The sequence below is a fragment of the Salvelinus alpinus genome, chromosome 4, assembly GCF_045679555.1.
Source record: "Salvelinus alpinus chromosome 4, SLU_Salpinus.1, whole genome shotgun sequence".
NCBI lineage: Eukaryota > Metazoa > Chordata > Actinopteri > Salmoniformes > Salmonidae > Salvelinus > Salvelinus alpinus.
In genome coordinates, this window is record NC_092089.1 from 32,833,761 (window position 1) to 32,856,305 (window position 22,545).

The following is a 22,545-nucleotide window of genomic DNA, read 5'->3' on the forward strand; positions in this document are numbered from 1 at the left end:
AGGTACACTTCAACTGTGAGAGAAGGAATCTAAAACAAAAATCCAGAAAATCACATTGTATGATTTTTAATTAATTAATTTGCATTTTATTGCATGACATAAGTATTTGATACATCAGAAAAGCAGAACTGAATATTTGGTACAGAAACCTTAGTTTGCAATTACAGAGATCATACGTTTCCTGTAGTTCTTGACCAGGTTTGCACACACTGCAGCAGGGATTTTGGCCCACTCCTCCATACAGACCTTCTCCAGATCCTTCAGGTTTCGGGGCTGTCGCTGGGCAATACGGACTTTCGGCTCCCTCCAAAGATTTTCTATTGGGTTCAGTTCTGGAGACTGGCTAGGCCACTCCAGGACCTTGAGATGCTTCTTACGGAGCCACTCCTTAGTTGCCCTGGCTGTGTGTTTCGGGTCGTTGTCATGCTGGAAGACCCAGCCACGACCCATCTTCAATGCTCTTACTGAGGGAAGGAGGTTGTTGGTCAAGATCTCGCGATACATGGCCCCATCCATCCTCCCTTCAATACGGTGCAGTCGTCCTGTCCCCTTTGCAGAAAAGCATCCCCAAAGAATGATGTTTCCACCTCCATGCTTCACGGTTGGGATGGTGTTCTTGGGGTTGTACTCATCCTTCTATTCCTCCAAACACGGCGAGTGGAGTATAGAGCAAAAAGCTCTATTTTTGTCTCATCAGACCACATGACCTTCTCCCATTCCTCCTCTGGATCATCCAGATGGTCATTGGCAAACTTCAGACGGGCCTGGACATGCGCTGGCTTGAGCAGGGGGACCTTGCGTGCGCTGCAGGATTTTAATCCATGACGGCGTAGTGTGTTACTAATGGTTTTCTTTGAGACTGTGGTCCCAGCTCTCTTCAGGTCATTGACCAGGTCCTGCCGTGTAGTTCTGGGCTGATCCCTCACATTCCTCATGATCATTGATGCCCCACGAGGTGAGATCTTGCATGGAGCCCCAGACCGAGGGTGATTGACCGTCATCTTGAACTTCTTCCATTTTCTAATAATTGTGCCAACAGTTGTTGCCTTCTCACCAAGCTGCTTGGCTATTGTCCTGTAGCCCATCCCAGCCTTGTACAGGTCTACAATTTATCCCTGATGTCCTTACACAGCTCTCTGGTCTTGGCCATTGTGGAGAGGTTGGAGTCTGTTTGATTGAGTGTGTGGACAGGTGTCTTTTATACAGGTAACGAGTTCAAACAGGTGCAGTTAATACAGGTAATGAGTGGAGAACAGGAGGGCTTCTTAAAGAAAAACTAACAGGTCTGTGAGAGCCGGAATTCTTACTGGTTGGTAGGTGATCAAATACTTATGTCATGCAATAAAATGCAAATTAATTAATTAAAAATCATACAATGTGATTTTCTGGATTTTTGTTTTAGATTCCGTCTCTCACAGTTGAAGTGTACCTATGATAAAAATGACAGACCTCTACATGCTTTGTAAGTAGGAAAACCTGCAAAATCGGCAGTGTATCAAATACTTGTTCTCCCCACTGTATACTTGGTTTTACCTGCATTAATTACCAATATCAGTTCAACAAAGGCCTTCTACAGGGCAATAGAGACAGAATGAAGCTTTGACAGAGGCTGGTCAGCTGTGGGGGCAAAAGCATTCACCACAGTGTCAGCTGTGTGGGCAAAAGCATTCACCACAGTGTCAGCTGTGTGGGCAAAAGCATTCACCACAGTGTCAGCTGTGGGGGCAAAAGCATTCACCACAGTGTCAGCTGTGGGGGCAAAAACATTCACCACAGTGTCAGCTGTGGGGGCAAAAACATTCACCACAGTGTCAGCTGTGGGGGCAAAAGCATTCACCACAGTGTCAGCTGTGAGGGCAAAAGCATTCACCACAGTGTCAGCTATATACAGGTGAAAGTCATTTCAGATTTTTTTTTTTACAGATAAACTAATATTGTTAATGTAAATAGTGAAAAGAATTGGACCAAGAATCGATCCCTGTGGGACACGCTTTTACGTCCAGAAAACCTGATTTAACACCATCAGTAAATACACTCTGTTCTGTCCTTTAAATAATTTCCAAACCAGCTACACGCAGCCTGGTCCAGGCCAATTGATGAAAGCCTCTGAGTAAGTAATTGTGTCGAAGGCTTTAGATATATCAATAAAAAGGGCCGCACAGTGTTTCTTCTTGTCCAAACCATTAAGAACATCAGTTAACCAAAGAAATAGCAGAAATGGTGCTATGACCAGGTCTGAAACCTACCTGACTGGTGTCCATTTTAGAATACATTTCATAGTTAAAAGTGATCTAAGTTGAGTATTTACCAAGGATTTGATAATTTTTGCTAGGCAAGAGAGTTAGGAAATGGGGTGATAATTATTTAGGTCACACAGGTCACCACCTTTGTGAAGGGGGAGTAGATGGGCCACTTTTCAATCTTGCTTAATTAATGCATCTAGCACATCAAAAGTAGAAAGTTGTTGAAATGAAAACAAAGATTCAATAGAAGTTGCCAGAACTTCCATTGAGACACCTAGAGGTGGGGAGATGGGCAGGCAGTCGACTGGCTGACCAGGGCCAATTAAACTACAATTTATTTACAATAAAAAGCCTAGATAAAATGCTGATTAAAAGCATCACATCTCACTTTTCTTAGTGATGATGCCAGAGTCTGACACAATTTGCTAAGGCAGGGAAGGGGAGGGATTTCCACTCTTCAGCACATGAACTGTTTTCCAACATGTAGATGGATCACCAGTAGTCTGAGATGGAACTTAGACAGTAGATAGATTTAGCTGGCCTAATTTGCGAAAGTGCATCTATTTTACAATTGCCTGAAAAGCTGCAAATCAGCTACAGAGTCATTTTTTCTATTCTTGGCCCAGGCCTCATAACAATATCTGATCATAATGAGATGTAGCTGAGGACAAGTCAGAGTAATACATCATGAAGAAAGCTTGTTGGGATTTAAAACATTTCTCTTCATGATTATACGAGGATCAGTGTTAATCTGTTTAGAATCTCTAATAAATGCAGTAGAGCAGTGATCACTGAGATGATTGAAAACAATCACAGTAAGCTATTTAATTGTTATGAACTGTTATTGACATAAAAACAGCTGCATTGGACCTTTAAGAATTTGGGACAGGATGAAGCCAGTACTGGAACTAAAGATGTGGATTGAATCCAACTTTACATCTCCACCACACACACACACACACACACACCACACACACACACACACACACACACACACACACACACACACACACACACACACACACACACACACACACACACACACACACACACACACACACACACACACACACACACACACACACACACACACACACACACACACACACACACACACACACACACACGGCTACCATTAGCAATAAATAATACCTAATACCCTGGCTGTTCCAAGCTCAGTATTCAATCTCATATGGCCCCTGTCTACCCTCTTCACCCACGTTAGGAATAAGAGCTTATCAGGGTGTTTCATTAGAAGCAGGTCAATCAGGCACCATCATTACACTGCTGATGTCAGCTAAAACTGACCCTAACACCTAACTACAGGACAGGCTCCTTTTAAAGTTGTGTCACCACCTTAGCAACAACTGACAAACATAATAACCTGCTGTGGTGAGATCTGCCTCCTTGACCCTTGACCTACACCCTGTATGCTTCAAATAAAATAAAATCCAATGTTATTGGTCACATACACATGGTTAGCAGATGTTAATGCGAGTGTAGCGAAATGCTTGTACCTCTAGTTCTGACAGTGCAGTAATATCTAACAAAGTGCAGTAATATCTAACAAAGTGCAGTAATATCTAACAAGTGCAGTAATATCTAACAACTGTCCCTCTGAGTACAATAACTATACCCTGCAGCAGATACAAAACGACAGACCACTGCATCCTAGCTGTAGAAGGAACTCTGGACCTGTCCCATTTCTGTCACTGAGAATGATGCCAACAGATGAAAAATGACCTCCCTGAATGTTACCCTAATAGCCCACAGACCCAACCATGCCATGCTGTTAGCCTGTCAGTAGCCTATGTGGACTTGACCCCTAATTGAATGCTAAGCCAATGCTACCCGTTACGTAGCAGCATTTATTGGTTGATAGTGGGCAGACTGAATTGTATACCAATTAACACAAATAGAAAAACTACAAATCCTCAGCATGCGTGAGTGCGTGCGTTCATTTGTGTGTGTGCATGTATGTGCTTGTGTGTGCATGCGTGTATGTGTGTGTCAGGAAGGGAGGTCTGTGCTAACCCCAGCTAAGGACCACTCCAGATGACTTTATAAATAGACCCCAGGCCCCATCTATTTACACAACACGTACATCATCACCTCTGGGGGCTATACTGCCACCCTGGCTCCCTCCCTTCCCCGTCTTTACTTCTCTCCCTCCCTCCCCCCTCTCTACTTCTCTCCCTCTCTGCCTCCCTCTGTCCCTGCCTCCCTTCCTCCCCCCTCTCTACCTCTCTGCCTCCCTCTGTCCCTGCCTCCCTTCCTCCCCCCTCTCCCTGGCTCCCTCTGTCTCCTTCTCTCCCTGGCTCCCTCTGTCTCCTTCTCTCCCTGGCTCCCTCTGTCTCCTTCTCTCCCTGGCTCCCTCTGTCTCCGTCTCTCCCTGGCTCCCTCTGTCTCCTTCTCTCCCTGGCTCCCTCTGTCTCCTTCTCTCCCTGGCTCCCTCTGTCTCCTTCTCTCCCTGGCTCCCTCTGTCTCCTTCTCTCCCTGGCTCCCTCTGTCTCCTTCTCTCCCTGGCTCCCTCTGTCTCCTTCTCTCCCTGGCTCCCTCTGTCTCCTTCTCTCCCTGGCTTCCTCTGTCTCCTTCTCTCCCTGGCTTCCTCTGTCTCCTTCTCTCCCTGGCTCCCTCTCTCCTTCTCTCCCTGGCTCCCTCTCTCCCTGGCTCCCTCTGTCTCCTTCTCTCCCTGGCTCCTTCTCTCCCTGGCTTCCTCTGCCTACTCTCCCTGGCTCCCTCTGTCTCCTTCTTTCCCTGGCTCCCTCTCTCCTTCTTTCCCTGGCTCCCTCTCTCCTTCTTTCCCTGGCTCCCTCTCTCCTTCTCTCCCTGGCTTCCTCTCACAATTTGGCCAAACAGTTTGACCTTCCGCTATCGGTTCTCTCACACTCTCTCTCTTCCTCCCTTCCTCAATCTGTACCTTCCCTCCTCACCAAAACTCTCAAGGCAGCCTGACTTAGACTCTAATGGTTGTTCAACAGTTTGTCCCTGTTACGCACGCCTCTGAGAAGAGGGAACGCAACTCCCTGCTGCAACTCAACTCCCTGTGAAGTGCAAGAGGTATGGACTGTAGGCGTGAGTAAGGACGACAAAGGCAGATTTTACCGTTACTAGGATTTATTTCCTTACGGTAATATGGGGAAAAGGGGCTGGACGGAACCAAAGCAAAGAAAGTAAATATCAAAACTTCCCCCTTTCCTATCTAACCTACCTACCCACTACTTACCCATCTTAGCACCACCTGGTGCCCTAACCAAAATACAGGGGGTGGTCCGCCCAGGTCTTACCTAGTGTGCCTAGACAATGAATATACTACGGGTATATGTATGCCCGCGGGCCTCTTGCCTAAACACTCCCAAAGTGCCTTCTCCTTCCCCCCTGGGAACAAATGAAACAGAACAATTACTAACAATTTCACAAACACTCAGAAACACAGGACATCAATGAGGCTCTGTCTGACTGAGCAACAAACTCACACAGAACATATTAAAGCTGCTACCCAGCAACAACTAACACAGTACATATTAAACCAACATGATCTACCCCTCAGCCTTCAATGATCTCACCCTGCCTATCATCTCTCTCTCGCTCTCCTTCTAATGATTTCTCTCCCTCCAAACAAAAATCTATTTTCCTGAACAGAACACTGGCTTTTATATTCCTCAGGTGGCAAAGGTAATTAGTGTCAGCTGCTTCTTGACGAGGGGGCGTGGTCAGCTCTCCAATTATCAATTTGCCATGGAGAACTCAGGAAGCTATCTCCTGAAACACACACTCTCAAATACAACACAGAAACTGGGGAACGTAACAGTCCCCTCTCTCTATCATGGCACCCCTTTTCTCGCAACCCCCCCCCCCCCCCCCTTATCTTTACCTTGTGTTTTTTTGTTTCCTCAAATGTATTATTACATCTTGTCCCCTCTCTACCTCCATTTCTCTCTCTCCCTCTCTCTCCCCTTCCCTCTCTCCATTGCCTTCTGTCTCTGCAGGCCACTGCTTACTTGGGCCAGTAACAGCCAGTGTAGTCTAGAGTTCTGTATGCAACATGTGGACATCCTACCTTTGTTACATTACAGCCTTATTCTAAATACATTTGCCTCATCAATCTACACACAATAATGACAACGCAAAATCAGGTTTAGATTTTCTTGCTAATTTAATAAAAATAAACTGAAATATCATATCTACATAGGTATTCAGACCCTTTACTCAGTACTTTGTTGAAGCACATTTGGCAGCATCGAGTATTCTTGGATATAACGCTAAAAGCTTGGCACACCTGTATTTGGGGAGTTTCTCCCATTCTTCTCTGCAGATCCTCTCAAGCTCTGCCAGGTTGGATGGGGAGTGTTGCTGCACAACTATTTTCAGGTCTCTCCAGAGATCGGGTTTAAATCCGGGCTCTGGGTGGGCCACTCAAGAACATACAGAAACTTGTCCCGAAGCCATTTCTGCTTAATCTTGGCTGTGTGCCTAGGGTCGTTGTCCTTTTGGAAGGTGAACCTTCGCCCCAGTCTGTGGTCCGGATTACTCTGGAGCAGGTTTTCATCAAGGATCTCTCTGTACTTTGCTCCGTTCATCTTTGCCTTGATCCTGACTAGTCTCTCAGTCCCTGCCGCTGAAAAACATCCCCACAGCATGATGCTGCCACCACCAGACATGAAGCTTGGCATTCAGGCCAAAGTTCAATCTTGGTTTCATCAGACCAGACAATCTTGTTTCTCATGGTCTGAGAGTCTTCAGGTGCCTTTTGGCAAACTCCAAACAGACTCTCATGTGCCTTTTACTGAGGAGTGGCTTCTGTCTGGGAAATCGACCATAAAGGCCTGATTGGTGGAGTGTTGCAGAGATGGTTGTCCTTCTGGAAGGTTCTCCCATCTCCACAGAGGAACTCTAGAGCTCTGTCAAAGTGACCATCGGGTTCTTGGTCACCTCCCTGACCAAGGCCCTTCTCCCCCGTTTGGCCAGGTGGCCAGCTCTAGAAAGAGTCTTGATGGTTTCAAACTTTTTCCATTTAAGATTGATGGAGGCCACTGTGGACCTTCAATGCTGCAGACATTTTTTGGAACCCTTCCCCAGATCTGTGCCTCGACACAATCTTGTCTCTGCGCTCTACAGACAATCCCTTCAACCTCATGGCTTGATTTTTGCTCTGACATGCACTGTGAACCTTATATAAACAGGTGTGTGCCTTTCCACATCATGTCCAATCAATTGAATTTACCACAGGTGGACTCCAATCAAGTTGCAGAAACATCTCAAGAATGATCAATGGAAACAGGATACACCTGAGCTCAACTTCGAATCTCATAGCAAAGGGTCTGAATACTTATGTAAATAAGGTATTTCTGTTTTTCAAGAAAACAGTCAGGTTCAAACTAGGGATTTTGTGGCTAATTGAGGTAAGACAGTAATTCTGCTCATAGATTATGTATGTATGAACTACACATTGACACATTCCAAAGCGGGAGGTTTAAAAAATAATTTCTTATTCCCCAAAGTACCAGAGCATGTCTTTAACACCCCTCACCCCCTCTCTTTGTAAATGGTTGTGCTGGTTCCCCCCCTCAGTTGTTGATGTTTAGGGTGCGCTATTTCCAGGAAACAGGGGGACAGGGCTCATGTGACAGGGTTGGGGGGGGAGTTCATACAGGAGCACAGACGCTCTGTTTGACAAATGGAAACACATGGTGCAGGGAGACAATGGAGTGCCAACACAAAGATGCTGATCCAGGCGTAAATCTGTGGGAGGCTGTCTGCATGGCAGAGAGTGAGAGAGGTGATTAAATAATAGGACATAGCCAGGAGGACAGTTTGATATGAGGGACAGTGAGACAACAAGACAGAGAGGGGGTGGGGCAAAGCCAGAGGGACAGATAGACAAGAGGACAGACAGAGTTAAACAGAGAGACAGACTGGGTAAATAAGATACAGTAGATAACCAGACTGAGCAAGACAAGACGGTGAGAGAGAGAGACAGGTTGAAGACAGACTGACCCAGATGGATGGAAAAAAGAGACAGGGAGATGAACAGAGAGACTTTTAAATGGACAAAGAGAGAGATCAACAGAGAGAGATCAGGCAGACAGAGAGCTACATGTAAATGGATGGAACGAGATCTAGATGGATGGGGAAAATAAAGTGATCAAGTAGCAGGGTGTTTGAAATGTCAAGCCGAATGACTTAGGAAACTACACAGTCCAATCTGAACTCTTGCTCTCTCACTAGATGTGCCCCGCCCCCTTGTTAGGTCAGTAATACTTTAATTGTTCTGCTGGATCAGGGGAATGGCATCAGTATAGGAGTCTGGATGATTCTCAGATTAACTATCTTGGAGGGAGCACTGACTCACACGATGTCACCTGATCTAGGTCATAAAGGCTGTGAGTGATTGAGTGTGAGTGTGTATGCGAGGGAGAATGAGAGGGAGAATGTGCACTTGTTGTTTGTGTGTGTTTGTGTCCAGGGCTGTAACCAGGGTTAGAGTTTTAGTGAGCTGGTATAAAGGATTTGGAGACATGCACAGGAATACATCTGGGTTTTTAATACACCCGAAACAAACACGTGTACAAAACACTGGGATGTACCCAAACAAAAGAGCAAAACACTGGGATGTACCCAACCAAAAGAGCGAGGGTAAATCTCGTAGAACGACACGGGACGAGACCCATAATAAACAAAACACGCAGCACAGGCTGAGACAACGTATAGGTACTCACACAACCAACAGACATGGGAACAATAATCCACAGCCCAATGGGGAAACAAAGGGCACTTTTATACAAACACAATCAGTGAGGAATTGGAACCAGGTGTGCGTAATGACACAGTTCAGTGCAGCCTAGAAGGCTGGTGACGTGGACCTCCGGAACTGGTGAACAGAATGAGCAGCAGTACCGGGGAATCCGTGACAGTGGGAGGCAGAGCTCCGCACAAACAGACATCAAAAGGCAAAATGGAGCACACAGATGATCATATTATCACATTCACATGAATTATTAGAATATTACTTACAATTCTGTATTAATATCAGTGATGTAGAGGTAAAAAAAAGAGGGTAAAGACAAACAACCACCGATATAAACTAAAACATGACATTTTTACAGAACTGTATTGTTTGCATTTTAATATCACTGTAATGTAGGCCTGTAGGGAAGATAGGTCATGTTGATGTGTTCATATTGTAACATATGTTATTTTTTAAAGTTCCTAACCTGTTTGATAAGATTAGTGCAGGTTTTCTCAGGGGACCACACATTCCTTGCTTCCTCTCTCTCTGTCTCTGCTTCCTCCTGCATGCATTGCAGCCTGCCTCAGCCTCACCACTGAGCGCAACATCACTGTCTGTCTTAGTAGCCCACTCTCTGTAAAGCAAAATTATTATGAGAACTTTGTATCTTATTTTTTTGCTCTTGCTGAGGTAGGCGCCATTTAACGTTAACTTCTTACTTCACCTTTCTAGCTGGCTAAGTAATACTAGTCAGAGCCCGAATGAATGTCCGCTGAAAGTCCAAATAATGATGATCAAACTACAACGCTATGCTCTGAATGTAGCATACACTCCAGGAAAGATGATGCACACAGCAGACACTATTTCTAAAGCTGTGGACCCGAAGGCGCCAGCGAGTACCAAAGCAGATGAAGAAGTGAGAGCAGAAGTGGACATGGTCACAACAGCATTGCTAGTCGCAGATGGAAGATGGAAACATACGGACTGAGACAGAAAAAGACACTGACAAACATGAAGAAAATAATAATCAATGGATGGTCTAACATGAAACAAGACTGCTCACAAGACTTAACCGAATACTGGAACTGCTGAGCTGAGCTGACAGTAGTTGAAAACATTGTCTATAATGGAAGCAAAATAGTAATTCTGAAAAGTCTGAGGAAGGAAATGTTAAAAAAGACACCTAGGAATCGAGAAGTGCAAGAAGAGAGCATGAGAAGTAATATATTGGCCCAGATTTAACCAAGATGTGACAGATGAAGTATCAAACTGTACTGCATGTCTGAAATACCAAGCAACCCTGCAGAGCCATTCAAGCCCCACCCTGCACCTGAGAGACCAGACCAAAAGGTAGGAGCTGACCTTTCCACTTGTAAAACCATCAAACAGGCAAAGCATCAATACAGGACTAAGATTGAATCCTACTACACCGGCTCTGACGCTCGTCGGATGTGGCAGGGCTTGCAAACTATTACGGACTACAAAGGGAAACCCAGACGCGAGCTTCCCAGTGACGCGAGCCTACCAGACAAGCTAAATGCCTTTTATGCTCGCTTCGAGGCAAGCAACACTGAAGTATGCATGAGAGCACCAGCTGTTCGGGACGACTGTGTGATCATGCTCTCTGTAGCCAATGTGAGCAAGACCTTTAAACAGGTCAACATTCACAAAGCTGTGGGGCCAGATGGATTACCAGGACGTGTACACAAAGCATGCACGGACCAACTGGAACGTGTCTTCACTGTCTGTAAAACTTACATGTTTTAAGCAGACCACCATAGTCCCTGTGCCCAAGAAAGTGAAGGTAACCTATGTGAGAATACTGTTCATTGACTACATCTCAGCGTTCAACACCATAGTGCCCACAAACCTCATCACTAAGCTAAGGACCCTGGAACTAAACACCTCTCTCTGCAACTGGATCCTGTACTTCCTGATGGGCTTCCCCCAGGTGGTAATGGTAGGCAACAACACATATGCCCCGTTGATCCTCATCACTCGGGCCCCTCAGGTGTGCGTGCTTAGTCCCCTCCTGTACTCCCTGGTCATCCATGACTGCGTGGCCAAGCACGACTTCAACGACATCATTAAGTTTGCTGACGACACAACAGTGGTAGGCTTGATCACCGACAACGATGAGACAGCCTATAGGAAGGATGTCAGAGACCTGGCAGTGTGTTGCCAGGACAACAACATCTCCCTCAATGTGAGCAAGACAAAGGTGCTGATCATGGACTACAGGAAAAGGAGGGCCGAACAGCCCCCCATTAACATTGACGGGGCTGTAGTGGAGCGGGTCGAGAGTTTCAAGTTCCTTTGTGTCCACATTACTAAGAAACTATCATGGACCAAACACACCAAGACAGTCGTGAAGAGGGCACGACAACACCTTTTCCCCCTCAGGAGACTGAAAAGATTTGGCATTGGTCCTCAGATCCTCAAAAGTAAAAAAAATTATCAAATGGCCACCCAGACAATTTACTGTACCCCTGCACATTGACTAGGTACCGGTACCCCTGTATATAGCCTCATTATTGTTATTTTATTGTGTTACTTTTTATTTCATTTTTTACTTTAGTTTATTTAGTAAATATTTTCTTAAGTCTATTTCTTGAACTGTATTGTTGGTTAAGGGCTTGTAAGGAAGCATTTCACGATAAGGTCTACACCTGTTGTATTCGGCGCATGTGACGAATACAATTTTATTTGATTTAATGGAATGGAATGGATGACCTTGTTCTTACAGACTACTACTCCCTGTATCCAGAGGTTTATAGGCTGAACACCACCACCTCAGACACTGAGATAATGTGTATAAAATCCATATTATCCAGACACAGAGTGGCAAGTGAAGTCTTCAGCGATACTAGACCGCAATTCTCTAATGCAAAAGTTCAAACAATTCAGCAAGGACTGGGACTTCGTCCACACTACATCAAGTCCACACTTCCCACAATCGAACGGACTCGTGGAGAAATCTGTTCAGACAGTGGAGAGACTGATGTACTAAGCAAAAGACAGTGGAACTTACTTCTACAGGATCCTGCTTGTTTACCGCACGTTGCCACCTGACTGGGGGTTTTCCCCAGCACACCTCCTCATGGGATGCAGACTGAGGACCAACTGACCCATCACGGAGAACCTCCTAAAAACGAAAGAACGAAGGAAGTTCAAAGAACAACCGAAAACAAATCAAAAGTTCTACTATAACAGAGGGACATAAACCTATCTGAACTCCAACCTGGTGACAACATGAGGTACAAAGACGAAACGAACGCATGGGCACAAAAAGGAACAGGGGCTGAAGTACAGCCAAAGTCATACAACATACGAACAGAAGATGGCGCTGTTCTATGGAGAAATCGCTTTGATCTTCTAATCTAAGGGGTCCAGCAACAGACAGTCATGACACTGTTGAAGAGGGTGAAAGCACAGTTCTGGCAGGAGCCCAGCGTGATGAACAAATGATTAGAAGATCGACACGGAGAGGGATCACGTGACCCCTGAACGAGATGGCCGCATGAACTAGGAGCTCCGCACAAGTAGTTTCCAATTCCTAATCTTACCTCCACTTCAAGTTTAAACTCATTTAGCTTTAGTCAAAAAGTCATGGCGGCTACAAAAGGCGACACTACAGGTGACATTTTTACCCGGACTCGAGCACTAGCGACGGAAAAAGCCTCCAAGAAGCAGCTAGCTTCAGAAAAAGCTAGCGCCATTAGCCAGGAGCAAGAGGACCCGTTCCCCCCCGAGGCCCAACGAAGGCCAACCTCGCACTCTGTCGAAGACATCTTTTCTGAGCTGAGATCCCAAAGTACAGAACTCAACACTAAACTAGATGCCATTAACGCTCAGCTCAGTGCGATAGGGGGCAAGGTGACAATCCTGGAAAATGCTTTGCCTGACATAAACAACAAGATAACCATAAACGCGGGGCGCCTGGACGAGGCAGAGAGGCGAATCCTATCCACGGAAAACTTATTGACAGACGCCATGGAAACAATAGCATATGCTAAAAAAAAAATAGAGCAGCTGGAAGAGAAAACAGAGGACCTGGAAAACAGGGGGCGAAGGAATAATTGTGTTCTATTAAATCTGGGCGAAAAAGAAGAGGGAAACATGCCACTGATCCGCTACCTGCAAGACAAACTTCCCGAGTGGCTCCACCTGTCCACCGACAGACCCATAGAACTCGAGAGAGCTCACCGAGCACTGAGGCCCCCACCAGCAGCCAGACAACCACCGCGCCCAATCACCATACGTTTCTTGAGATTCACCGACAAGGAACGAGTCCTACAGGCGGCGAAAACCAACACCATTACAGTGGGAAACGCCAAACTCATCTTGCTCCAGGACCTGTCAGCTGGAATACGCCGAAAGCGCCGAGAGTTTGACGAGGTGAAGAAATGCTCCATTGACCGAGGCATCTTTAGGGGATTCAAATACCCAAACGAGCTCAGGATTCTTTACCAAGGAGCCCTGCGACACTTCAAAACTCCCGAAGAGGCAAAACGTTTTTTGAAAGACAACCCCGGTCAATGAGAAATGGACCAATGACTAAATGCGATTACTATTATTACTAAAGGAGGTAAGACAACATATAGCCGATATCCAAAGACCCACCCGCCCTGCTAAATGTCATTATAGCCGTCTAATCTATATTTATGTTCCTTTAGCTGAGAGGGATAGGCTCCATATTATAACCTAGGCCTACTATATGTAGGCTGGGCTATTGATTTTATTTTCTCCCATTTTTAATGTGGTCTGGACGGGGGCTACGTTGTCATTTACCCAATGCGGGGCGGAGAGGATGAGGCATTTCTTTGGTGGGGAGGGGGAGACGTTGTGCGTTGCTAACTGTTCCCGGTTTTTTTGTTGTTGTTGTGGGAACACAGAATTGTGACTGAGCGGGGAGGTAATAGATCCAACGGGATATGTCGAGTTGTTTGGGAACTCGGCTGGGGTGTTCAGAGACTGTTATTTTATGTAAATCATTTATTTTCCTTTTATGTGAACGCAGCTGTAACTACTATCCACCTTTACCCAGAGATGACTTGCACTAAAGTTCGATTACTGTTCGATGACGATGACTAGTACCTTAAATCTATTGACATGGAACTGCCATGGTCTAGGTCATGCAATAAAACGGAAAAAGATACTATGTGCTCTAAAAAAGGAAAAAGCAGACATCGCGCTATTGCAAGAGACACACCTCTGTGATGCTGAACATGCCAAACTCCGCAGAGCTTGGGTGGGACAGGTGTATTTCTCATCTTTCAAATCCAACAGTAGAGGCACAGCCATACTTATCCATAAGAATGTTCCATTCATAATTGACAAAAACATATCTGATCCGGAGGGGAGATTTATTTTGATAACTGGGTCACTGTATGGGCAACCAATTACTCTCTTAAACATATACGCCCCTAACACAGATACTCCTGCTTTTATGTCGAAAATGATAACCCTGTTCAATGAGCATTGTGTTTCCTTTGGAGTGTTGGCCGGAGATTTTAATTGTACCCTGAACCCAACCCTAGACAAATCATCTCAAGTCCCCACCACAAATCCTAGATCTGCAAAGATGTTGAACTCTCTTACTAAAGAGATGGGACTGATAGATATCTGGAGAGAGACTAATAGCTCATCTATGGACTATACATACTACTCTAATGTCCATAACACCTACTCCCGTATAGATTACATTTTTATCCCAAAGAGTTTCATAAATTCAGCCACGTGTAGAATCGGACCCATAGCGCTTTCGGATCACGCCTTTGTCCACCTCCGCTTTGACCTCTGCAAAAACATCCCGAGGTCAAAGAGCTGGAAATTCAACACCTCCATGCTATCAAACGAAGCATTCCATACATTGGTAACTACATGGATAGACAACTACACACAAGACAACAAAGATTCTCCTGTTTCTCCGGCCACAATGTGGGACGCTGCTAAAGCCACACTAAGAGGTCATCTAATTGCATATGCTTCCTCTAAGAAAAAAGCAATGGAAGCACACAGGCTAGATCTGGAGAGGGAGCTGGAACGCTGTGAAAAAGTACATAAACAATCCACAGACAGCACCTCCTGGAGTCAACTTAAAGCAGCCAAAGCCAAACTGAATTTGGACTATACTCGGGAGATTAAAAAAAAAGTTTTCTTTACTAAACAGAAATACCATGAGTATAGCAATAGGCCTAGTAGATTGCTTGCTTATCAATTAAAAAAAGAGCAGTCAGAGCGTACAATTATGGCTATCCGAACAGCAGAGGACGAGGTCACATATGACCCAAAAAAGATCAATTTAACTTTTCATGATTTTTACTGCAAACTATATACCTCTGAGAGAAAACACACGGAAGCAGAACTCCACTCCTTCCTAGAGGGAATCTCGCTACCTAAACTATCAGAGACTGACCAAGAAGATCTCAACTCCCCCTTCACTCCTGAGGAGATCCTGGAGGCAATTACCTCCATGCCACCTAACAAGTCCCCAGGCCCAGATGGATTCCCCAGAGAGTTCTACAAAGCTTTTTGGCCCCAGCTTAGCCCTATTTTCATGCCAATGCTGGAGAATTTTTGCAAAAACGGAGTTCTCCCAGACTCAATGCGCACAGCTCGCATTACAGTGTTGCTCAAAAAAGACAAGGACCCCCTATCCTGCTCCTCCTTCCGGCCCATAAGCTTGTTGGATTTCGACTACAAAATAATTACCAAATTGCTGGCCAAAAGACTAAACACTCTTCTTCCCAAAATAATAAAAGCGGACCAAACTGGATTTATTAGAGACAGATACTCTTCTGATAACATTCGCTGTCTTTTTGATATTATTGATCAAGTAAACGCACAGAAGACCCCTGTCCTGCTGGCTTCACTGGATGCTGAGAAGGCGTTCGACAGGATGGAGTGGAGCTTTTTGTTCTCAGTCTTAGAAAAGTTCAATATGGGCCCAAACTTTATTAAATGGATCAAATCACTATACTCTCATCCAAATGCCATGGTGACTACTAACGGACTGAACTCTGACAGATTCCCTTTGGGACGGGGCACAAGACAAGGGTGCTCGCTATCCCCCCTGCTCTACTTGTTGGGGGCGGAGCCTCTGGCAGAGTTGATAAGGAGCAATTCAAGTATTACAGGTGTTCCTGCAGGCGGCCTGCAGCACAAGATTTCGCTTTACGCGGATGATGTCTTGCTCTACATATCCAACCCTGAGAAATCCCTTCCTCCCATTTTAGACACAATTGCTCAGTATGGCACGTTTTCAGGTTATAAGATCAATTTTAACAAATCCACTGTCTGCCCTCTCAATATTACACTCACCAGTTCTATGAAGACACTATGCCCATTCCAATGGAAGACACAGGGGTTTCAATACCTTGGGATATTCATAACACCAGATCTGAATAGGCTTTTCAAGGAGAATTATCTTCCACTCCTGGATCGAATCAAAAACAACCTCCAAACCCTCCCAATTAGCTTAGTAGGAAGAATTAATGTAATCCGTATGAACATCCTCCCTAGACTGAACTATTTATTTCAGATGCTCCCATGCTATCTCCCAGCTTCCTTTTTCAAAACAATTAACCAAAGCATCACCAAATTTATATGGGGCAATAAAAAACCTAGGATCAAGCTCTCCACTCTATCGAAACCTGAATCTAAGGGCGGTCTTGCCCTTCCCTCCCTTCAATTGTACTACTGGTCTGCCCAAATCCGCAACATGCTAACATGGATCACAAACAGACAAGAGTCAACGTGGATCCAGATAGAAGCCCAATCCTGTGGTTCATTGCCACTAAGCTCAACTATATTCATTAATAACTTTAGTGAAGTGGGCAACATAGCCAAAACATTTGTGATTTACAGCACCCTACTAGCGTGGAGGGACTGTAAGAAATACCTGGGCATCTCCTCCCAAATATGCTCTCACTCGCCTATAGTAGGCAACCCAGACTTGCCAAAAGCCCTGAGGGATGCCAACTTTAATCTTTGGCATACTCTAGGAATCAGGACCTTTTCAGACCTATTTCATCAGAAGACCACTACACTGAAATCCTTTCAAGAGCTCTGCAGTGAATTCAATGTGCCAAGATCCCATTTTTTTAAATATCTTCAAATTAGACATGTCATCTCCTCATTTACTTCCAAGAGGAGGTTTAGAACTCAGTTGAACGAAGTTGAAACCCTTCTTGTCACAGCACAATCCATTAAAGGCAAAATATCCTATATCTATAGACTCCTTTCTGAGAAAGGAGGCTCCTCCTTTACTCCTTTGAAAATAATCTGGGAAAAGGACCTTGGTCTGACTATCAGTGATGAGTTATGGGCGGAGGTTTGCGACAGGGTATACTGCTCCTCTACTAATGTAAAAATGAAAGAATCGAATTACAAATTTTTGTACAAATTTTATTACACTCCCTTGAGACTCCATAAAATGAAAACAGACATTTCTCCTAACTGTAAAAGATGTACCTCTGAAAGTGGAACCTATATGCATGTATTTTGGAGCTGTAGAGAGATTGCCAGATTTTGGCAATCTATACATACTGCTGCACAGAAAATACTAGATGTACAGTTTGATATGACCCCGTGTCTCTATCTTCTTAATGCCCAGCAGGACTTTGTTCTTGATCCTGACAGAGAAAATTTGCTCATGACCATTACATACTTTGCTAAGAAATGTATCCTTCTATTGTGGGCCTCTAGTACCTCTCCTACATTTAAAATGTGGATTGACCAGATTGTTGACTTTCTCCCTCTTGAAAAGCTCACTTATGACCTCCACAAGAGACAGCCCAAGTTTGATAGACTCTGGTCTCCACTACTCCACTATATCTCAAATTGGACAGAGTGAATGGGGGGATCGGGGAGGTGAGCAGATGCGTGTTGTGTAAGGTGCTGTAAAATCTAAAAACTAATCATTGGCTCGTCATCTCAGCTAAGGCTGGAAATAGCAAATAAGAACCTTGATAGTGCTGCTGCAAGTTCTACATTTTAAATTTTGTTATAATTATTATTTGTGTGTATGTGTGTATGTATGTATATGTAGGTATGTATATATGTATATATATATATATATAACATTTTTTTTTATTTTTTTTATTATTATTATTATTATTTTTTTATTTTTTTAAGTCTGTCACATCTGTGAATGTGGAATGTGTTTGGTTGGTTGTTTGAAAACTTAATAAAACTTTAAATTGAAAAAAAAGAAGATCGACACGGCAAGTGAGTGTCCTCGTGTAGTTAAGGCCATGTTTGTGTTGTTTGCAAATAGATACGGAACACTTGTGTGGACCTGTGGGGGTAAGAACAAGTAAAGGAGAATTAAAAGACAGTGGAGAGAGGGAGAGAAAGGTGCTGCAGGGTTAAAGATGCACTCTCAGACTTCTGTATAATTTCAGCCACTAGTTTTGAAAGTGGTGCTCACGAGCCAAAACCGGTCCCCGTTTTTTGTGTACTATGTCATTAAATTGTGTGCTATGTCATCCAGTTCGTGTGATATGTTACGAATTTTTCAATTTGCGTGATATCATCCTATTTTTTGTAATTCGTGTGATATGTTATGAATCCATTTTTTGCAATATGATAGAAATTTGTTGTGCTTAACTTTTTATGGCTGCAGGGGCAGTATTGAGTAGCTTGGATGAAAGGTGCCCATTTCAAACAGCCTGCTCCTCAGTCATAGTTCCTAATATTTGCATATTATTATTAGTATTGGATAGAAAACACTCCAAAGTTTCTAAAACTGTTTGAATTATGTCTGTGAGATCATATTGGCAGGCAAAATCCTGAGTTGAAATCAAAACAGGTAGTCAGAAATCTGAGTTTGTCTGTATTCACCAGAGTCCTTTAAGAAATCCAATTGAGTTATGACTGATGTTGCACTGCCTAGGGGTTCCACTAGATGTCAGCAATCAATAGAAATTCCAATGAGACTTCTATGATGTTGTGGGAGAGAATGAGAGCAGAATCAGTCAGGTGTCCATCAAGCAGTCATGCGCTGATCATGCCTTTTCCTCATGCAAGGCACTGACGTTCCATTGCTCACGCAGACAAGAAGGAATACTCCGGTTGGAACTTTATTGAAGCTATATGTTAAAAACATCCTAATGATTGATTCAGTACTTAGTTTGAAATGTTTCTTCGACCGGTAATATCACATTTTGAAGTTTTTGTCCGATATAACGCTGACCAGAATTAGCGTTTGGATATGTTAACCAGACGCGCTAACAAAAGAAAGTATTTGGACATAAATAACAGATTTTTTCGAACAAAACAAACATTTATTGTGGACCTGGGATTCCTGGTGTGCTTTCTGATCCTAATCAACAAAGGTAATGGAATATTTATCATGTATTTTATTGTTTATAGTGACGCTATCTTTGCAGCTGTGGTATGCTACTTTGAGCGCCGTCTCAGATTATAGCCTGCAATTATTTTTCCGTAAAGTTTTTTTGAAATCTGATATAGCGGTTGCATTAACTTCTACTTGGTCACCATCCCGGATCCGGGAGCATCCTCATCAGTAAAAAAGTTGACTAGCATAGCCTAGCATAGCGCCACAAGTAAATACTAGCATATAAATATCATGAAATCACAAGTTCAAGACACCAAATGAAAGATACACATCTTGTGAATCCAGCCATCATTTCCGATTTTTTAAATGTTTTACAGCGAAAACACAATATGTATTTCTATTAGCTAACCACAATAGCAAAAGACTCAACCGCATATTTTCACAATTTTTTTTACCGCATAGGTAGCTATCACAAAACCGACCAAATAGAGATATAATTAGTCACTAACCAAGAAACAACTTCATCAGATGACAGTCTTATAACATGTTATACAATAAATCTATGTTTTGTTCGAAAATGTGCATATTTGAGGTATAAATCATAGTTTTACATTGTAGCTACCATAAAAAATATCACCATAGCAGCCGGAATAATTACAGAGAGCAACGTGAAATACCTAAATACTCATCATAAAACATTTATGAAAAATAGAAGGTGTACAGCAAATGAAAGATAAACATCTTGTGAATCCAGCCAATATTTCAGATTTTTTAAGTGTTTTACAGCGAAAACACAATATAGCATTATATTAGCTTACCACAATAGCCAACCACACAAACGCATTTATCAGCAGCAAAATGTAGCGATTGCAAAAACCAGCAAAAGATATTAAATTATTCACTAACCTTGACAAACTTCATCAGATGACAGTCCTATAACATCATGTTACACAATACATATATGTTTTGTTCGAAAATGTGCATATTTAGAGCTACAAATCCTGGTTTTACAATGTGAATACGTAGCCAAACTGCACAAAATTCTCCGGAGTCACCTAATCTAATCAAAGAACTCATCATAAACTTTACTAAAAAATACATGTTGTACAGCAAATGAAAGATACACTAGTTCTTAATGCAATTGGCGTGTTAGATTTTTTAAAATAACTTTAGTACGACATACAGCTTACGTTATAGCGAGACAGCGCCTGCAATGAGGGCGGAAAATAGAACTAAACATTTTCCACAGAAATACGAAATAACATCATAAATGGTTCCTACTTTTGCTGAGCTTCCATCAGAATCTTGTACAAGGAGTCCTTTGTCCAGAATAAATCGTTGTTTGGTTTTAGAATGTCCTCTTCGCCTGTCGAATTAGCAACCATAGCTAGCCATGTGGCGCAAACGTGCCCAACTTCACCTCACGCAAAGAAAATAAAATTCCAAAACTCGCAATTAACGTTCAATAAACTGATACAACTCGGTTGAAAAAAACTACTTTATGATGTTTTTATCACATCTATCAAATAAAATCAGAGCCGGAGATATCTACCGTGTATACCGAAAGCTTTTCAGAAGGCAATGCTGATGTCCTTCCCGCGCCTTCGAAGACAAAGGAAATAGTGGTCACGTCATTCCAAGAGCTCTTGTTCGACCTCAGATCAAGCTAGACACCCCATTCCACCTCCCACTGCCTGTTGACATCTAGTGGAAGGCGTATGAAGTGCATGTATATCCATAGATTTCAAGCAAATTAATAGGAAGGCCCTGGAACAGAGACTCGATTTCAGATTTTTTACTTCCTGTCAGGAAGTTTGCTGCAAAATGAGTTCTGTTTTACTCACAGATATAATTCAAACGGTTTTAGAAATTTGAGAGTGTTTTCTATCCAATAGTAATAATAATATGCATATTGTACAATCTAGAATAGAGTACGAGGCAGTATAATTTGGGCACGATTTTTTACAAAGTGAAAACAGCGCCCCCCTATTGAGAAAATTAAGGAGAGGTATATCTATAATTCAATGTGTATAACTTGTATTATCATCTATATTTATGATGAGTATTCATGTTGAAACGATGGGCTATGCAAAGTCACTTGATGTTTTTACATTTAGTGAATCTTGTAGCCTCAATGTAAACTCAGATTTTTTTATATAAATATGAATTTAATCAAACAAAACATGCATGTATTGTGTAACATGAAGTCCTATGAGTGTCATCTGATGAATATAATCGAAGGTTAGTGATTCATTTTATCTCTATTCCGGTTTTTGTGAAGCTATATTTAGCTTGGAAAAATGTCTGTGATTATTTTTGGTTTTGTGGTGACCTAACATAATCGTTTGTAGTGCTTTCGCTGAAAAGCCTATTTGAAATCGGACACTTTGGTGGGATTAACAACAAGATTACCTTTAAAATTATATAAGACACATGTATGTTTGAGGAATTTTAATTATGAGATTTCTGGTTTTTGAATTTGGCGCCCTGCACTTGGACTGGCTGTTGTCATATTGGTCCCGATATCGGGACTGCAGCCATAAGAGGTTTTAAGATCCCAGAGTGCATCTTTAACAGGGGGTTGTGTGGAGGAAACATGCACCAGACAGGAATGGGCAGTCTTGTAGAGGGGCGGGGAGAAAGGCCTTCAACCAATAAACAAGTCTGGAGGTTTATCAGTGTTTATGACCTGGCATCTCTCCCCCCTCACTTCCAAAATGGACGCTTCCTGGGCTCCCTCTATCAACCACCCTGCTGCCCTCTCTCTCTCTGCCAAAATATTCACTCTCTCTCTGCCAAAATATTCACTCTCCCTCTACCTCACAATATGTCCCTGTACCTTTCCCTCTAAAGCTTTTCTATGCTTACAATCTCACTTACTGTCCCTCTTCCCACACTTTTCTCTCAATGCTGAAGTTCTCCTTCTCTATACTTTGTATATACATTCTATCCCCAGTGAGCACCGACATGATGCATGGACGTTGTTTATTGGTAAAAATTGGGTCAGTCCCCCCATGCCTTGATTTTAATGTCTATAGACATAGATTTTTGAGCCAATCTGGCCTGGCAGGACCAGCCTTGATTTGGCCCCAAAATAGTTTTTTTTTCAACATCCATAAAAGAGGTTGTTTCAACTTTCACTCTGTACCAAATCCGAACGTCCTTTGGACATCAGGCAGAGTCATATTTTCTATGTCTTGCTGACTGGGTCTTGCTCACTATGCCCTCCCTCCCTATTTCTCAGGGTGAAAGCAGAGTGTTCAGAATGG